The sequence below is a fragment of the Ahaetulla prasina genome, chromosome 8 (assembly GCF_028640845.1).
Source record: "Ahaetulla prasina isolate Xishuangbanna chromosome 8, ASM2864084v1, whole genome shotgun sequence".
In the NCBI taxonomy this organism is placed as follows: Eukaryota; Metazoa; Chordata; class Lepidosauria; order Squamata; family Colubridae; genus Ahaetulla; species Ahaetulla prasina.
This window is the reverse complement of record NC_080546.1, coordinates 57,833,626-57,849,922: the sequence shown is the minus strand read 5'-3', so window position 1 is coordinate 57,849,922 and position 16,297 is coordinate 57,833,626.

The window sequence follows — 16,297 nt, the reverse complement described above, 5'->3', positions numbered from 1 at the left end:
CAGGGCAGAGGAATAACCCCTATCCCTGGCCCTCCAGAGATCATCCACCAGCGCGACCAAAGCTGTCTCCGTACTGTATCCGGGCCGAAAGCCAGACTGGAACAGGTCTAGATAGACAGCTTCATCCAGGTGCTGGGGTAGCTGACATGCCACCGCACTCTCTACAACCTTCGCCGTGAAGCGAAGATTGGAGACTGGGCGGTAATTTCCTAAAACAGCTGGGTCCAGGGAAGGCTTCTTGAGGAGAGGTCTCACCACCGCCTCTTTCAAGGCAGTGGGAAAGACCCCCTCCCGCAAAGAAGCATTTGTAATCCCCCGGAGCCAGGCTTGTGTCACCTCCTGTGTGGCCAGTACCAACCAGGAGGGGCACGGATCCAGTAAACATGTGGTGGCATTCAGCCTACCCAGCAACCTATTAATGTCCTCGGGAGTCACAGGGTCAAAATTATCCCAAACCACCTCAACAAGACGGGTCTCGGAACTCTCGCCTGGATCTACCCAATTTTGATCCAATCCGTCCCGAAGCTGAACAATTTTATCATATAGATAACCGTTAAACTCCTCGGCATGCCCTTGTAGGGGGTCCTCCCGCCCCTCCTGTTGGAGGAGAGAGCGGGTCACCCAAAACAGGGTGGCCGGGCGGTTATCTGCCGACGCAATGAGGGAGGAAACGTAGGAACGTTTCGCATCCCTCAATGCCACTAGGTAGGTCCTGCTATAGGACCTAACTAGTGTCCGGTCAGCCTCAGAATGGCTGGATCTCCAGACACTCTCTAGGCGTCTTCTCCGGCGTTTCATCTCCCTCAGCTCCTCAGAGAACCAAGGAGCTGGTTGAGACCGACGCCGGGTCAGAGGCCGCAAAGGCACAACATGGTCCAAAGCTCCAGCCGCGGCCTGTTCCCAGGCCACACCTAGTTCTTCAGTCGTGTCGTGGGCCAGATTCTCGGAAAACGGCCCAAGCTCCGTCAGGAACCTCTCTGGGTCCATCAGGCACCTGGGACGGAACCAACGCATTGGTTCCGTCTCCCTGCGGTGGTGGGTAGCGGTCAGAAAGTCTAGACGAAGGAGAAAATGATCTGACCATGACAAAGGTTCAACAACTAAATCATTTAAAACCAGATCATTCAACCACTGGCCAGAGATAAAAATCAAGTCTAGGGTGCCTCCCCCAACGTGGGTAGGGCCATCAATTAATTGAATCAGGTCCATGGCCGTCATGGAAGCCATGAACTCCCGAGCCGCCGAGGATGCCACGCCAGTTGATGGCAGATTGAAATCCCCCATGACCAACAGTCTAGGGGTTTCAACTGCCAACCTGGTCAGCAACTCCAACAGTTCAGGCAGGGCTGTTGTCACGCAGCAAGGAGCCAGGTACGTGATCAGCAAGCCCACCTGAGTCCTATGACCCCACTTCACGTAGAGGAATTCACACCCAGCTATCTGAGGCATAGTGGTCTCCCTCGGCTCAAGACTCTCCTTAATAATAACCGCCTAATGTACCCTAAAATACGTTTATTTTATCTTATTTACATTTTCATTAGTTTATTGTAACTGTGTAATACTCAAATTTTTGCTAGGATTGGAAAAAGCTAGCATCATTTGCAAACTAAAAAATAGTAATTTAGAAGCATCTGGTTTCAAGATTTATATCAGTGCTTAAATCCTGAAAGTACTGACGTTTAATAGCTCTTTGGAGAGAAGGCAGGATCTACATTAGCACTTGTTAGTGTCACAGTTAATGCATTGCTGAACAAAATGGAAATTAAAAGATTAAAATAAATCTAAAAATTGAGAGTAAACATATTTGTGATTTACTAAGAAAGGGAAAGAAATGGGATGATTTTATGTTTGCATTTTAAAGCAAATAAAGATGAAATTGGTTTGGGAGATATTTTGATCATGCAATTACTTTAATCAAATACTGGTCTTTCAAAAACAAAACTGGATTTATTGTTTTCAGTCTTTTAGCTTGCATAACTTTACTGTTCTTATGAACATGTCCCCATCTTCACTTTGATTTCACTGATTATATAATTGGACTAATATCTACTGGAATTTAATTGACAGTGCAGGCATAATCCTTAGGCTTTAGTATATAGTGTCTTAAGCCATATTTTTTTTTACTAAAAATTACTGAATAAAACATCATAAAATGGAGAAAACTCACTTAACAAATGTCTCAATTAACAAAAATTTTGGGCTCAATTGTGATCGTAAATCAAGGACTACCTGTAGTTTGGGATGGGATCAGTGGTGGGTTGCTACCAGTTCATCCAGATGTCTCTGCGCATATGCAAAAGTGTTGCGCGCGCACCCACGAGTGAACCAGTAGTGACGGGATTTTAAACCCACTACTGGATGGGATGATGATGTTTTAATGTAGCTCTGTGATTAATAAAAGTGAAGATTTAGGAGGATGTGTAAATCCAGCCAGATGTGGTTTATTTAATCATGCTTACATAAAAAATTAAAGAAAACTGGAAATAAAAGTCGTGATGTATTGCAAAATAAACTACATGGTGCTTCCATTAAAGATGACTCAGAAATTGCAGCTGGCCTAGAATATGGTGGCATGGCATTTATGGGCCTATCTTGTCAGGTACATGTAATTGCTCTGTTATATGAGCTGCATTGCTTCTAAGTGTAATTCACAGTGCTTGTTGTGACCTATTAAGCCCTTCAAGACATAGAGCCTGGCTTTAGAATCTGGTTATCAAGGAACCTTTCTCTCATTGGTCATATGTGATAGGTAGGCATACTCCAAATCCCATCTTTAAAATAGTGTCATCTGATGGGATCTCGGGAGTATGCCTTTTCTGTTACTGTCTGTCCTCTGGAGTATCCCCTGGAAATTCTAGTTGTCCTATTCTGCTGTCTGCTTCCAGTTTCCTGTTCAATCTGCATTTAGCTCATACAGTTCTACTTCACTCAAATTTTGTTAGTTTTTATATTAACATGATTTGTTGACAAATAGAATTACCATGAGTGAATGGAGACACCATAAATGCTATAGCCATAATATACTTTTGTGCAATAGTTACTGGCAAATAACTTTTTCTAGATTCAATTCTTGGTCCAACTGATTTTATCTTACCTGTCTATTTATCCATCTAGTGGCTTTGGTAGTCAGTGATTATGTCAGGTTAATTTTCTCTAAATGAAAGGTACCACAACCAAAGAAAAAAAGCTCGAATAAATCTCCATTAAAAACCAATAAAAACTTGTATTAAAAAAAATCCAGTGTTTTGTAACTCAAAAGTGAGTCTGTTGAACAATATAGAAACTAAATCTATTAAAGCTACTCTTATATAACATATGTCACTGTACCAGTTGTGTCTTATCTGAGAGAAATGATGTTATGAAGCAATAATCTTTTAATTTTGTTGGTCTTAATTGGTCAATAAAGCTAAGCTTAAAGAAAAGTAAGTGCAAAAGATATGGTTTCTCATCACATTTGCGAATTCAGTTAGAAGAATTTCAGCACAGATATCATTGAGTTAGTCTTGAAAATCAGAGAATGATGATAAACTATTGTGTTCACCACCCAAGTTCATATCCTTAAAGATATCACTAAATTTATGGTTAAAAATTATGAAAATTGCTCTACTACACATTTTAAAAGAAAGATTGGATAAGACTATAATAATATTATTAGGCACAGCTCTAGATTTTAATATTGATTCCATGTTACCTCAACTCCCTAGCATGCATTTTATAGATTTTTTTTCTCATCAATACTAATTTTTCTTTCCCCCCCTATGTAATATTGTTGTTGTCCCAGTAATTGCAACAAGAAACTGACTGAGTGAATGAATAATATCTATGCACAAGAGGCATATATCATTGGAATTGTGGAAATTTCAAAATCAGGAGAGGTATAAAATTATTAGCAGATAATCTTTTTTAGAGGGAACAGCCCAAAACTGGTCAGTAAAAATTGATAAATCCAGTCAATATGGAATGCTGGGATGGCGTAAAGTAAAATTATGACCTTTAATAAAATGATTAAATTCTGTGATGTGTCCATATCTACAAAGATCAAAAGCCACAGTATTTCCTGTGACACTCTATGGAAATGAAAGTTGGACTTTAAAGAAGCAGGATAGGAAGAGTATTGACATCTATGAACTTTGGTATTGGAGGAAGACACCTAAGAATACTGTGGACAGCCAAGAAAACAAATTGGATGGATAGATCGATGGAGGGAGGGAGGGAGAGATCATTAAACAAATAAACCAAGAGTTCTCACTTGAAATACAAATGACCAGGCTCAAATTGTCCTGCTTCAGACAAATTATGCAAACTCCCAACTCTCTAGGAAAGGCTGTAATGCTGAGAAAGGTGGAAGGAAAGAGAAGGTGACCAGCAGCAACATGGTTAAGAGTGCATTGTTGGGAAACTGTAAAGAACAGGTCGTGGTCTACATATGGGGTTGGTAGGAGTTGGAAATGACTTAATGGTACATAACCAATAGAATGGTCAGTAGAATGGTTTTCCTGTTTAATTGAACAGCAATTCCGTTTACAACTGAATTGAACAGCAATTCAGTTTACAACATTTTTGTGATAGACACACCTTTGCTTTAATATTGTAATAAAAGGAATAATGCTGACTGCACATACTAAACCGCCCGCTAGGTGGCAATGAAGTAACGTTAGCAACAGCTAAAAGTATCAGTCTCTGAAGGACAAGATCAAGTGAAAGGGAGATCATTTAAATACAAAGCTCTTGCTCAGTTTATTTCTTGGCAGTCAGTTAAAGGTGAACTTTTTCTAGTATGCACTTAGCAAATTCAGTAGTTTCAGTAGCTCCTAAAATCAAACTGGAATCAATGAGCTACAATGGCAAGGTGGAAAGGCACTTGATTTTAGAAAGAAATCTTGTTAGAGGAGCCTGGAAAGCAAGATGAACCTCGCATTCTTGCCAATACGAAATTACCTGCGCTGTAGCTCCAGAAGAAATACTGAAAATATTGTTTTTTTTCTGGAGCAGCATCTGAGATAATTAACATATTTGTTAATAAAGAGCGACACATGCTCCATAGCAATGTAGGAGATAGAACAATTGTAGTGCAGGATTCCAAGGGTCCCAAATTAATCTTCGGTGGCATTTAGCTTTAAGCAAGAGTGATTTTTTAAAAGTATATAGTATCTGTCACAAGTAATACTTTTCCTAACAATTTCCCATAGTTTACATGGGAACTTTTTATTTCCATAATTTTTGCACTTTGATATTTACCTTAGTTCAATGTTATACTTCTTACATAAATAAATAAATAAATAATGCAGACATAATTAATGACAGTTTTTCTGAAATATGGAGAACTTTTGCAATTAACATAGATAGATCTGAGCAGCATATACTCATGTTTGATCTAAGAAAGTTTCTAATAGTAAAAGCACAAAGACAATTAACAGGAAAAAAAATTAATCATATATTCTTTAAGAGAGACAGTTTAGTGTAATGGTTAAGGCAACAGGCTAGAAACTGGGAGTGCATACGTTTTATTTATTTTTTATTTATTGTATGTTAACACAACAATATATATAAGCATCACACAAAAAGATTATATAGTATATAAACATATATATGAGGGAATATTAGGAGGTATAAGCATATATATATATATAAGAAGAAAAAAAGAAAAACAATAGGACAGGAACGGTAGGCACGTTTGTGCCCTTATAATCCCCTTCTTAGACAAAAAGCCAGGGGGATGATCTTGGGCTACTCACATTCTCTGAGTTCTAGGAAGGAGACAATGGTAAAGCACTTCTGAAAAACCTTGCCAAAAAAAACCTGCCAGGACTTGTTCAAACAATCTCTGAGAAATAGACACGATTGAACAGGAAAAATAAAAATCTCTAGAGTGATTTACCTTTTTGTTAGATTTGTGAGAGATGGATCCAGAGTGTTATATTATTTTATTCAGCAAAATAGATTCTGCAAACTTTAGTTCAACATATCATGCAAGCCTTGCATTTTATCTACACCACTTTAAGAAAAAGACAACAATGTTTTACTGAATGAGTGCAGTTGTGAATTTTATGCAGAGTTGCTGCTGAAATTGTTTATAATAGTTATTAAATGTAAAGTAAAAAGGTAAAAAGTGGAATCAAGCATTTCAGACTAAAGGGTGACCTGTTAAAAAAGTTTTAAAAAGCATAATTGTGAAACTCAATGAGTCAGTGAAACCCAGCTTTGTGTCCTATGATAAGCCAGTAGCAATAAAATGTATAGCTCACACTGGCACATTTTCAATTACTGAGCAACAATCAATATACTGTGTTTTAATGCTTGTTTCAAAGTATCATTGCTACATAACTTATGATGTGACTCATATTGTAAGAGTTTTAATTGGTTGTAATGGATCTAACTCCCTATCATAAAAAGGGCACAGATACTTTCAAAATGTATTCCTTAGTTAAGTATGATAAATTAGATGACAAAAGATTTATTCATATCCAAATTAGTCTTGAGAAATATTTCAGAATCTTGAGAAACTATTTCTAGCTAGCTATGGATCATCCCATTTTCTTATAAAAAATTATGTTACTCAAATCACAGTGCAGTCATGCATACATCTTTAAAAATTGTAGGAGGAAGAAGAAATATTACGTATGTTTCTGCCTTGAGTTATTTATAAAAGTAATAAAGGTAGCATAAGAATATTTCATGATTTTAATAAATAAAATCAATCAGTCAATAAACATATGTTCATGAATTCTCTTCCCTTTCTTACTTAAAAAGGGCTATACACACCCACTATAGACACTGATTATTTGTTTATTGAATTACTACATCTTAGGAAGATGTATAATAAAACATCCACAGAATAAAAATAAAGCAATAAAATAAAAAAATAAAATGAGCAAACCAATATGTAGTATACACAAAACCTGTGCTAGAACATTATGTTCCTGTTTGTTTGCACTTATTTAATTAGTATGTTCATGTACAGCTTCTTCCTGCAATACCACTTTATAGTAGAGGTTATTATCTAGCCAGTTCAATCCAGTTCTTGTGAAAAAAAATTCACAAATTTTATTTTTTCTTGTAAGTACTAATTGGACAAGGACAATGAACTGGCATCTTCCTTAGTCTGTGACTGGGAATCAGCTGGCCACAAAGGACAGGGTATCTCTCTGCTTGGTCTTTTAACAGGATGTAGCAGGAAGCATGCTTAGAAAGGAAAAGACATATTGGCATTAAAGACTGATATATATTTGCTGAAGTTTTCTTTCCATGCAAGGGTAAACTGTATGTTATTTACTTTAACGGTGCACATTTTGATATTTTGGTCATAATATTTGCTGTAGTGTATCTACTAAAGCTTGCTCTTATGTAGGAAGTCAATCAACAGAGCTCAATTGATGCAGTTCAGTTGATGGATTTAATTCCAACTAAATAGATGTAATGTCTTTTTAAATGGCACGAGACTTAAAGAAAGTTTGTTGCAACTCATTGAAATAACTATCCCTCTGGAATTCATTTAATCTGCATGTCCAGCTGACATTTACACCCAAATACTCAGGAGATTCAATTAAGATAAGTAAGTTTCCTGTTTGTGAAATACAAGTTACTTCATTTTCCTGAGTGATTTTAAAGAGAGAGAAAAGCTGTCTCCCTTCAGTATGCTGTGCTTGGAAGATAAACACAGAGCAGGAAAGAACAAAGTTCAGTTCTTTGTAACAGGCAGTGGCCAGCATGTGATTTCGTCTTATATATTAAATTGTTGATGAATAGACTTAACAGAAAGCTAAATCAGTAGGAAATGTGGGCCAAGATCCAATGAATTCAGAAGCAGTTCCATGACGCCAAGCTAGATTAACCCTTGCTCTTTCTTAAACAAACAAACAAAAAATTACCACTGTATGTGTTGCATAGTAATTTTTAAAAACAAGATATTTTAATCTGAATTGCAAAGTGAACACTTATAATTGTCAAAATATGCATGCAAAAAGTCAGTTTGGGAAATGCAGAAGAGATTTTTAAAAATCAAATTTCAGTAGACTACAAAAAGGCTTTGGGTGAGCCCATGTTGCTTATTTGAGCTCTGTGGAAACTGAGAAAAAATGCTGTTCATTGTTGCAACAATGTGTCTAGGCTTAGTAGATATGGACATACAAACTGAAGTTTAATTTCAGGATCAATTTAATTTCCCGGCAAAGGGTCAATTGACTTTAAGCAGATTTCTATGGTACTACTAAACTTATATTGTACTTCTAAATTATGAATGGCAGCTGGGAAAAGTTGCTTGGCTTTCTCCCATCAGACTGAGATTATAATTGGCTGGAAATACTCAAATAGTTCTTAGAATGTCATGTGACTTTCTGGACTTATTCAGCTCATTCAACATAAGATTCAAATTCAATACTTGTAGGATTATTTTTCCTCCCACTTCAAAATGACTGTCTTAGAACAAATTTTCTACCAAACCACTCTCTACAGTACTGCAAAATTAAAATGAAAACAATGACAATTTGACTGGAAAATTGTGAGATTTTTGCAATTTGGCTAAGCTGCACATCAGGTGGTTCATAAACCTGATATAAACTCTAGGTTTCTGCTAGAAAGTTTTTAATTTTTTTTTTTAATTTTAATTAAATACACTGTATGCAGGAAACTACAGTTGCACAAAATACAAAACTTGTAAATATACCGTGATTCCCCGAAAATAAGACCTTGTCTTATATATTTTTTGAATCCCAAAATAAGCACTTGACCTTATTTTCAGGGAGGTCTTATTATTTTGTGGTGCATGAAGCAAGACGGGGCTCCTCTTGCCATCTTACCTGATTTCCAGCTCCATTGTGTTTCTTGCTATTGTGTGCAGGGAAACAAGTTGTACTGTAAAAAAACACTTCTCGCGAGTTCAAGCAATTAATTCCAGCTTCTCAAATGCCCACCCATTCATTAGGTCTTATTTTTGGGGAGGACTTATTTTTGGGGGAGGGGCTTATTTTAGCGTAGCGCAAGCACTCAAAAGCCCGGTTGGGCTTATTATCCAGGGAGATCTTATTTTTGGGGAAACAAGGTTCTTTCCAAATAAATACTAGGTAACAACATTAGTTGGTAGCAGAAAGAAATTCTAATATAATAATAATAATAATAATAATAATAATAATAATAATAATAATAATAATAATAATAATAATAATAATAATAATAATAATATTTTAATTTGTATACCGCCCTTCTCCCGAAGGACTCAGGGCGGTGAACAGGCAGATAAAATATAAATACACACAGTAATTAAAAACATCCCTTAAAAAACTAATTCAAATGCCCAAAAATGTTAAAAAACGTACTCCCCCATAAAATAACAAAATTTTAAAAACCCATCCAATAAAAATAAAAATCAGGCTAGTCCAGCCATACGAAATAAATAAGTTTTAAGTTCGCGGCGAAAGGTCCTAAGGTCAGGTAATTGTCGAAGTCCGAGGGGAAGTTCGTTCCACAGGGTCGGAGCTCCCACAGAGAAGGCCCTCCCCCTGGGGGCCGCCAGTCGACACTGTTTGGCTGACGGCACCCTGAGGAGTCCCTCTGTGGGAGCGTACCGGACGATGGGAGATAGAAGCCGGCAGTAGGCGGTCCCGTAGATAGCCCGGTCCTAAGCCATGGAGCGCTTTAAAGGTGGTAACCAATACCTTGAAGCGCACCCGGAAAACAACAGGTAGCCAGTGCAGTCTGCGCAGGATAGGTGTTATGTGGGAGCTCCGAGACGCTCCCTCGATAACCCGCGCAGCCGCGTTCTGAACTAGCTGAAGTCTCCGGGTGCTCTTCAAGGGGAGCCCCATGTAGAGAGCATTGCAGTAGTCCAGGCGAGAGGTAACGAGAGCATGAGTGACTGTGCATAAGGCATCCCGGTCCAGGAAGGGACGCAGCTGGCGGATCAGGCGAACCTGATAAAATGCTCTCCTGGAGATGGTTGCCAAATGGTCTTCAAAGGACAACCGACCATCCAGGAGCACGCCCAAGTTGCGTACCTTCTCCATCGGGGCCAATGATTCACCCCCGACAGACAGCCGCATCTGCAGCTGACTGTACCGAGGTGCCGGCATCCACAGCCACTCCGTCTTGGAGGGATTAAGTTTGAGCCTGTTCCTCCCCATCCAGACCCGTACGGCTTCCAGACACCGGGACAGCACTTCGACAGCTTCACTGGGGTGGCCCGGGGTGGAAAAGTACAGCTGGGTGTCATCAGCGTACAGTTGGTATCTCACCCCAAAGCCACTGATGATCTCACCCAGCGGCTTCATATAGATGTTGAACAGGAGGGGTGAGAGAATCGACCCCTGCGGCACCTTGGAGTCGATCTCTGCCCCCCTGTCAACACCGTCTGCGTCCGATCAGAGAGGTAGGAGGAGAACCACCGATAAACGGTGCCTCCCACTCCCAACCCCTCCAACCGGCGCAGCAGGATACCATGGTCGATGGTATCAAAAGCCGCTGAGAGGTCTAATAGGACCAGGGCAGAGGAGTAACCCCTATCCCTGGCCCTCCAGAGATCATCCACCAGTGCGACCAAAGCTGTCTCCGTACTGTATCCGGGCCGGAAGCCGGACTGGAACGGGTCTAGATAGACAGCTTCATCCAGGTACTGGGGTAGCTGACACGCCACCACACTGTCTACAACCTTCGCCGTAAAGCGAAGATTGGAGACTGGCCGGTAGTTCCCTAAAACAGCTGGGTCCAGGGAAGGCTTCTTGAGGAGGGGTCTCACCACCGCCTCTTTCAAGGCCGCCTCCCACAAAGAAGCATTTGTAATCCCCTGGAGCCAGCCTCGTGTCACCTCCTGAGTAGCCAGTACTAACCAGGAGGGGCACGGATCCAGTAAACATGTGGTGGCGTTCAGCCTACCCAGCAACCTGTCCATGTCCTCGGGAGTCACAGGATCAAAGTCATCCCAAACCACCTCAACAAGACGGGCCTCAGAACCCTCGCCTGGATCTACCCAATTTTGATCCAATCCGTCCCGAAGCTGAACGATTTTGTCGTATAGATAACCGTTAAACTCCTCGGCACGCCCTTGTAGGGGGTCCTCCCGCCCCTCCTGTTGAAGGAGCGAGCGGGTCACCCGAAACAAGGCGGCCGGGCGGTTATCTGCCGACGCAATGAGGGAGGAAACGTAGGAACGCTTCGTAACCCTCATTGCCACTAGGTAGGTCCTACTATAGGCACTATAGTATACTATATATACTATACTAGTATACTACACTATACTATCTCCAGGCACTCTCTAGGCGTCTTCTCCGGCGCTTCATCTCCCTCAGCTCCTCAGAGAACCAAGGAGCTGGTTGAGACCGACGCTGGGTCAGAGGCCGCAAAGGCACGACACGGTCCAAAGCTCCAGCCGCGGCCCGTTCCCAGGCCGCAACTAGCTCTTCAGTCGAGTCGTGGGCCAGGTGTTCGGGAAACGGCCCAAGCTCCATCAGGAACCTCTCTGGGTCCATCAGGCGCCTGGAACAGAACAAACGCATTGGTTCCGTCTCCTTGCGGTGGTCGGTAGCGGTCAGAAAGTCTAGACGAAGGAGAAAATGATCTGACCATGACAAAGGTTCAACAACTAAATCATTTAAAACCAGATCATTAGACCACTGGCCAGAGATAAAAATCAGGTCTAGGGTACCTCCCCCGACGTGGGTAGGGCCGTCAATTAACTGAATCAGGTCCATGGCCGTCATGGAAGCCATGAACTCCTGAGCTGCCGAGGATGCTACGCCGGCTGATGGCAAATTGAAATCCCCCATGACCAACAGTCTGGGGGTTTCAACTGCCAACCCGGCCAGCAACTCCAACAGCTCAGGCAGGGCTGTAGTCATGCAGCAAGGAGCCAGGTACGTGATCAACAAGTCCACCTGAGTTCTACGACCCCACTTCACGAAGAGGGATTCACACCCAGCTATCTGAGGCACAGTGGTTTCCCTCAGCTCAAGACTCTCCTTAATGATAACCGCCACCCCTCCACCCCTACCCTGGGCCTTCGGCTGATGGAATGCTCGGAAACCTGGTGGGCACATCTCCACTAGGGGAACCCCCCCTTCGGTGCCCAGCCAGGTCTCCGTAATGCCCATAACGTCCGCGGTCCCTTCCTGAATAAGATCTGAAATCAGGGGGGCTTTATTAACCGCGGACCTGGCATTACATAACATCAGCCGGAGGCCCAGGTCCCGATTACCCTGGCCACTCGGGTCACGGGAAATTTCTGGGGGGCCGGAGCACGCAATCGCTCGTAAACAGCGAGGGCGAGCCCCCGAAACCTGATGTGCCCCCCCTTCCGTCATATCTGCCTCTCCCACTTACCGTAGTAATAGCTCGACCCTGACAAACTGGAACGACGCCCCTCGCCATAACCCCAGGACCTATTAAGTTACCGCCGCGAACACATGGTGGACCTAGCCCTCTCCCTGACGGGTTTCCCCCCCCACCCATCCACCCCCCCTACCCCTCCCAACCCGAACCCGTCAGTTCCCACCCTCCCCTTAAAATTCCCATTAAAACTCCCCTTAAAAAACCGATTAAAACAGTTAATTAAAAATCCCCTGAGTCTCCTATTTTTGGCATGCCACCTCTCGGGGTTCCAAAACCCGTCCTCAAGATGGGCCCTCGATAATGTGGAGGGCCAAACCCGCGAGAGAGGGGAATCTCGCAGGGCAAGAAGGTCGGCCGCTGTAAATGTTCGCATAACAATAATCTGGTAAACCAAAGGGTTGCGTCCACAAATATGTCATGTCATTGAAATCACGAGAAATGGTGGAAAAGCAGTCCTGGTCGGTCAAGTTGTTCAAGAAGATGGTGTAATACACGGGACAGAAATCGGCTGAAAGGAATCCTCGACGACAAAAGAGGTAGACAACGGCCCAGGTGATGGAGAAAGGGCCAGATGATTCGATGGTTATGTGAAAGTAGAGAGTCATCCCCGCTGTCGTCGCCCTCATTACGACGTCAACTGCCATCGGGAAACAATCACCCCCAGAAAACTGTCCAAAGAGACCCGTGGACCAGCAAGCTATCTGTTCCGCCGACGAGGGGGCAATGACATCAAAATGCCCCCCCCACCGGCTGCCGTCATCTGCTGGTCGCTTCTGGTCAGTTCTGCAGTTTCAGTTCGGCTAAAAAGAGGGCGAGAGGAGGGCGAGAGTGACAAACGCCCCCTCCGCCCCCTCCAAAGGCGAAAGGAGGGCGAGTGAAAGAAGGGCGAGTGTGTCAAACGCCAAGGGGCGAGAAGAGGGCGAGAGTGACAGACGCCCTTTGCAAACATAGAGCAGCCTCTGTTCTGAGTAATTCATGACCAGCTGAAGTAATTCAATTATGGTACAAATATCAAATAAATGGATAAAAATGACAGGTATGATTGGAAAGAAAACTGTGAGTCTTAGATTCCACATTATTTTAAATATGGTCTAAATAAGATTATGAAAAAGAGAATCACAAGAAGAGAACCTTCAAGTAAAGAAGAAAAGAGAATACATAGGAATTAAAATTGAATAAATGTTGTTTCCATATGTTTTCATTTTAAAAAGGTTCTTGATAAATGGACAAGTTGTAGAAGGAACATTTGCAGTAAAATAGATCAAAAGTATCCTTATCTCATTTTAAAATAATAAAACATTAAACACTGATAATTTGAAGTGCCATATTTTCTGGATACTTCAGAGACTAGTGGGAATTTAGCATGAAAAATAGAAAAATAAAAATGGTAAGGTCTGCTATAATTCAAGAGCTGATTTAAACCCATTATTTCAAATTAATTTAAAGTTGTAGATGAAAGCACAGTGTAGCAGCTTAGAGCAGATACTTGGTTTCTACATCCTACTCTGGGTCTAAATGATCTTCTAAACCAGGGGTGTCAAAGTGGCGACCCACAGGCTCCATGCCATACCCACCCCAGCAAATGGGAAAAACATCACAAAACATCATGTGACGGCAATGTGACATAGTGAGTTTGACAACTGTGTTCTAAACCAATGTTTCTCAACCTTGGCAACTTTAAGATGTTTGGACTTCAATTCCTAGAATTCCCCAGCCAGACATGAATTGCCCATGATGGATGGGGAATTCTAGAAATTGAAGTCCACACATCTTAAAGTTGTCGAAGTTGAGAAACACTGTTCTATAGTGTGAGAGGTGAGGGAGGGCTGGATGGATTGACTTGGGCAAACTAAATTTCCATAGAACTGATAATGCTCATTGCAAACTTTTTTAAAAGGGAAAAGTAATAGTAATGCCATGGAAGAAAGAGAGAGATCTAAACATTGGTAACTGATTTTAGAAATAGACATTCTTCTCTATAAAAAAATGGAGTCAATCCCATAACTAACATGTCTGATTATTGAATGATAGTGGCGACATTGGAGAAATATAAAGCCATTAAGTCCAACAAATATATTATGTATTCTTCTATGGTTAGTAAAATATTGGTTTTCTTTTAAGAACTGTGAATTGATATTGATGTGACATTGTTGACATTGTTGTCTTCTGCTTCTATCTGTAATTATCTCCCTTTTTTGTCGTTTTCAAAGAATGTAGCTAAATAGCTCTATATTGTATCTCAACAGAGTATTTTGTCTTTAGTGTTTTAGGTAGCATTTGAATTTTAGGGAAAGGTCAAGGCTTCATTGTGTGATATGTTAAATATATACTTAATTTGAGATACTATCAGATTGTTCTTTAAGTGACAACGCAAACTCAATTTCTTTTCATTTTGTTCACTGGATGCATGCCAGCCGATTTAGTTTGCAGAATACTTGCTACTTAGAAATCCCAGAAAGCATTTCTTTTCATTAATGTATTGTTAAGGAATGAATAGTTAAGGAATGGTGATCCATTCTATTTACAGAAGGCTACAAGGTTTAAAATTCATTCCAGGTCTTTGATATACAGTAACATCCTATAGACATTATGATTACATAATAATTCTATTAATTAATTATTTTCCGATTTTAGGGATGAATTGTAAAGAAAGCCTTTATGGTTATAGCTTACTCTACGACATCTGTATGCACAATATATACACAAATATAAAAGAGACAGAGAAAAACAACACAGGAGACAGAAAGGCGAAAAAGCAGCTCGCAAATTAGCTAGCATAGTTTCTGTTAGTAAGGCATTTGAGCAAGAATTCTGACTATCCAGATACTAATAGAAGGGCATCATTCAATTTTCCTGTTAGGTAAGTATTGGGACTATACACAATTATCACTAATGGTTTGAATCATTCTGGTGTTTCAATATTTCATTCAAGGATGGAACCATACTGGTGTCTCCTGTGCAACCTTTTAAGGTTCTTTTTTTTAATGACACAGTGTGTTACTTACTACCTCTAATCCCAGTAGTGATATAATCATTAGAAATTTTCTTTCCATGAGATCAACACAATTATGCAGATAGAGAGAAGTAATTTTCATGTATGTCCTCTAATTTTATTAATTTTAGGTTTAGTTTTTCCATTCATTGCCTGATCTGTGATAAAGCTGATTTAAAGTTGCTCTACATTTCTCATGGGTGGGCAAATCAAGAAATAGCCAGTTTGATCATTTTCTCTAATATTTGGCTTTTACTTTGTTTCCCAGATCTTTATCTATTTCTAGTATAAATTTCCACCATGGGAGGGGCAGAGCTGTCCCTCCCTAGAGATGAGATATAATTAGATACCTGTGTAATATGCTATAAAAGGTAAAGGTTCCCCTCGCACATACATGCTAGTCGTTGCCGACTCTAGGGGGCGGTGCTCATCTCCGTTTCAAAGCTGAAGAGCCAGTGCTGTCCAAAGACGTCTCCGTGGTCATGTGGCCGGCATGACTCAATGCCAAAGGCGCACGGAACGCTGTTACCTTCCCACCAAAGGTGGTCCCTATTTTTTCTACTTGCATTTTTATGTGCTTTCGAAACTGCTAGGTTGACAGAAGCTGGGACAAGTAACAGGAGCTCACCCCATTACACGGCAGCACTAGGGATTCGAACAGCCGAACTGCCGACCTTTAGATCGACAAGCTCAACATCCTAGCCCCTGAGCCACCGCCACCTTGTAATATGCTATAGGATCACCTGATTTCCATTTAGGAGCCAATCTGATGCCTAAAATTGAAGTGGTAATTACATTATGGGCATTAATTTATAATGCAGGAGTGTACATCATAAACATGTTTTAAATATGAATTGGTAGGGGAGTGGCTTAGATTGTTTCAGGAGTTTTACAAAAATTAAGAGTTGCTCAAATGAAGTGCTGCTGACTAATAGACCTGTTCCTAATCATTTATTGAAATCAACCGATCCAGTGATCAGACACTGTAGC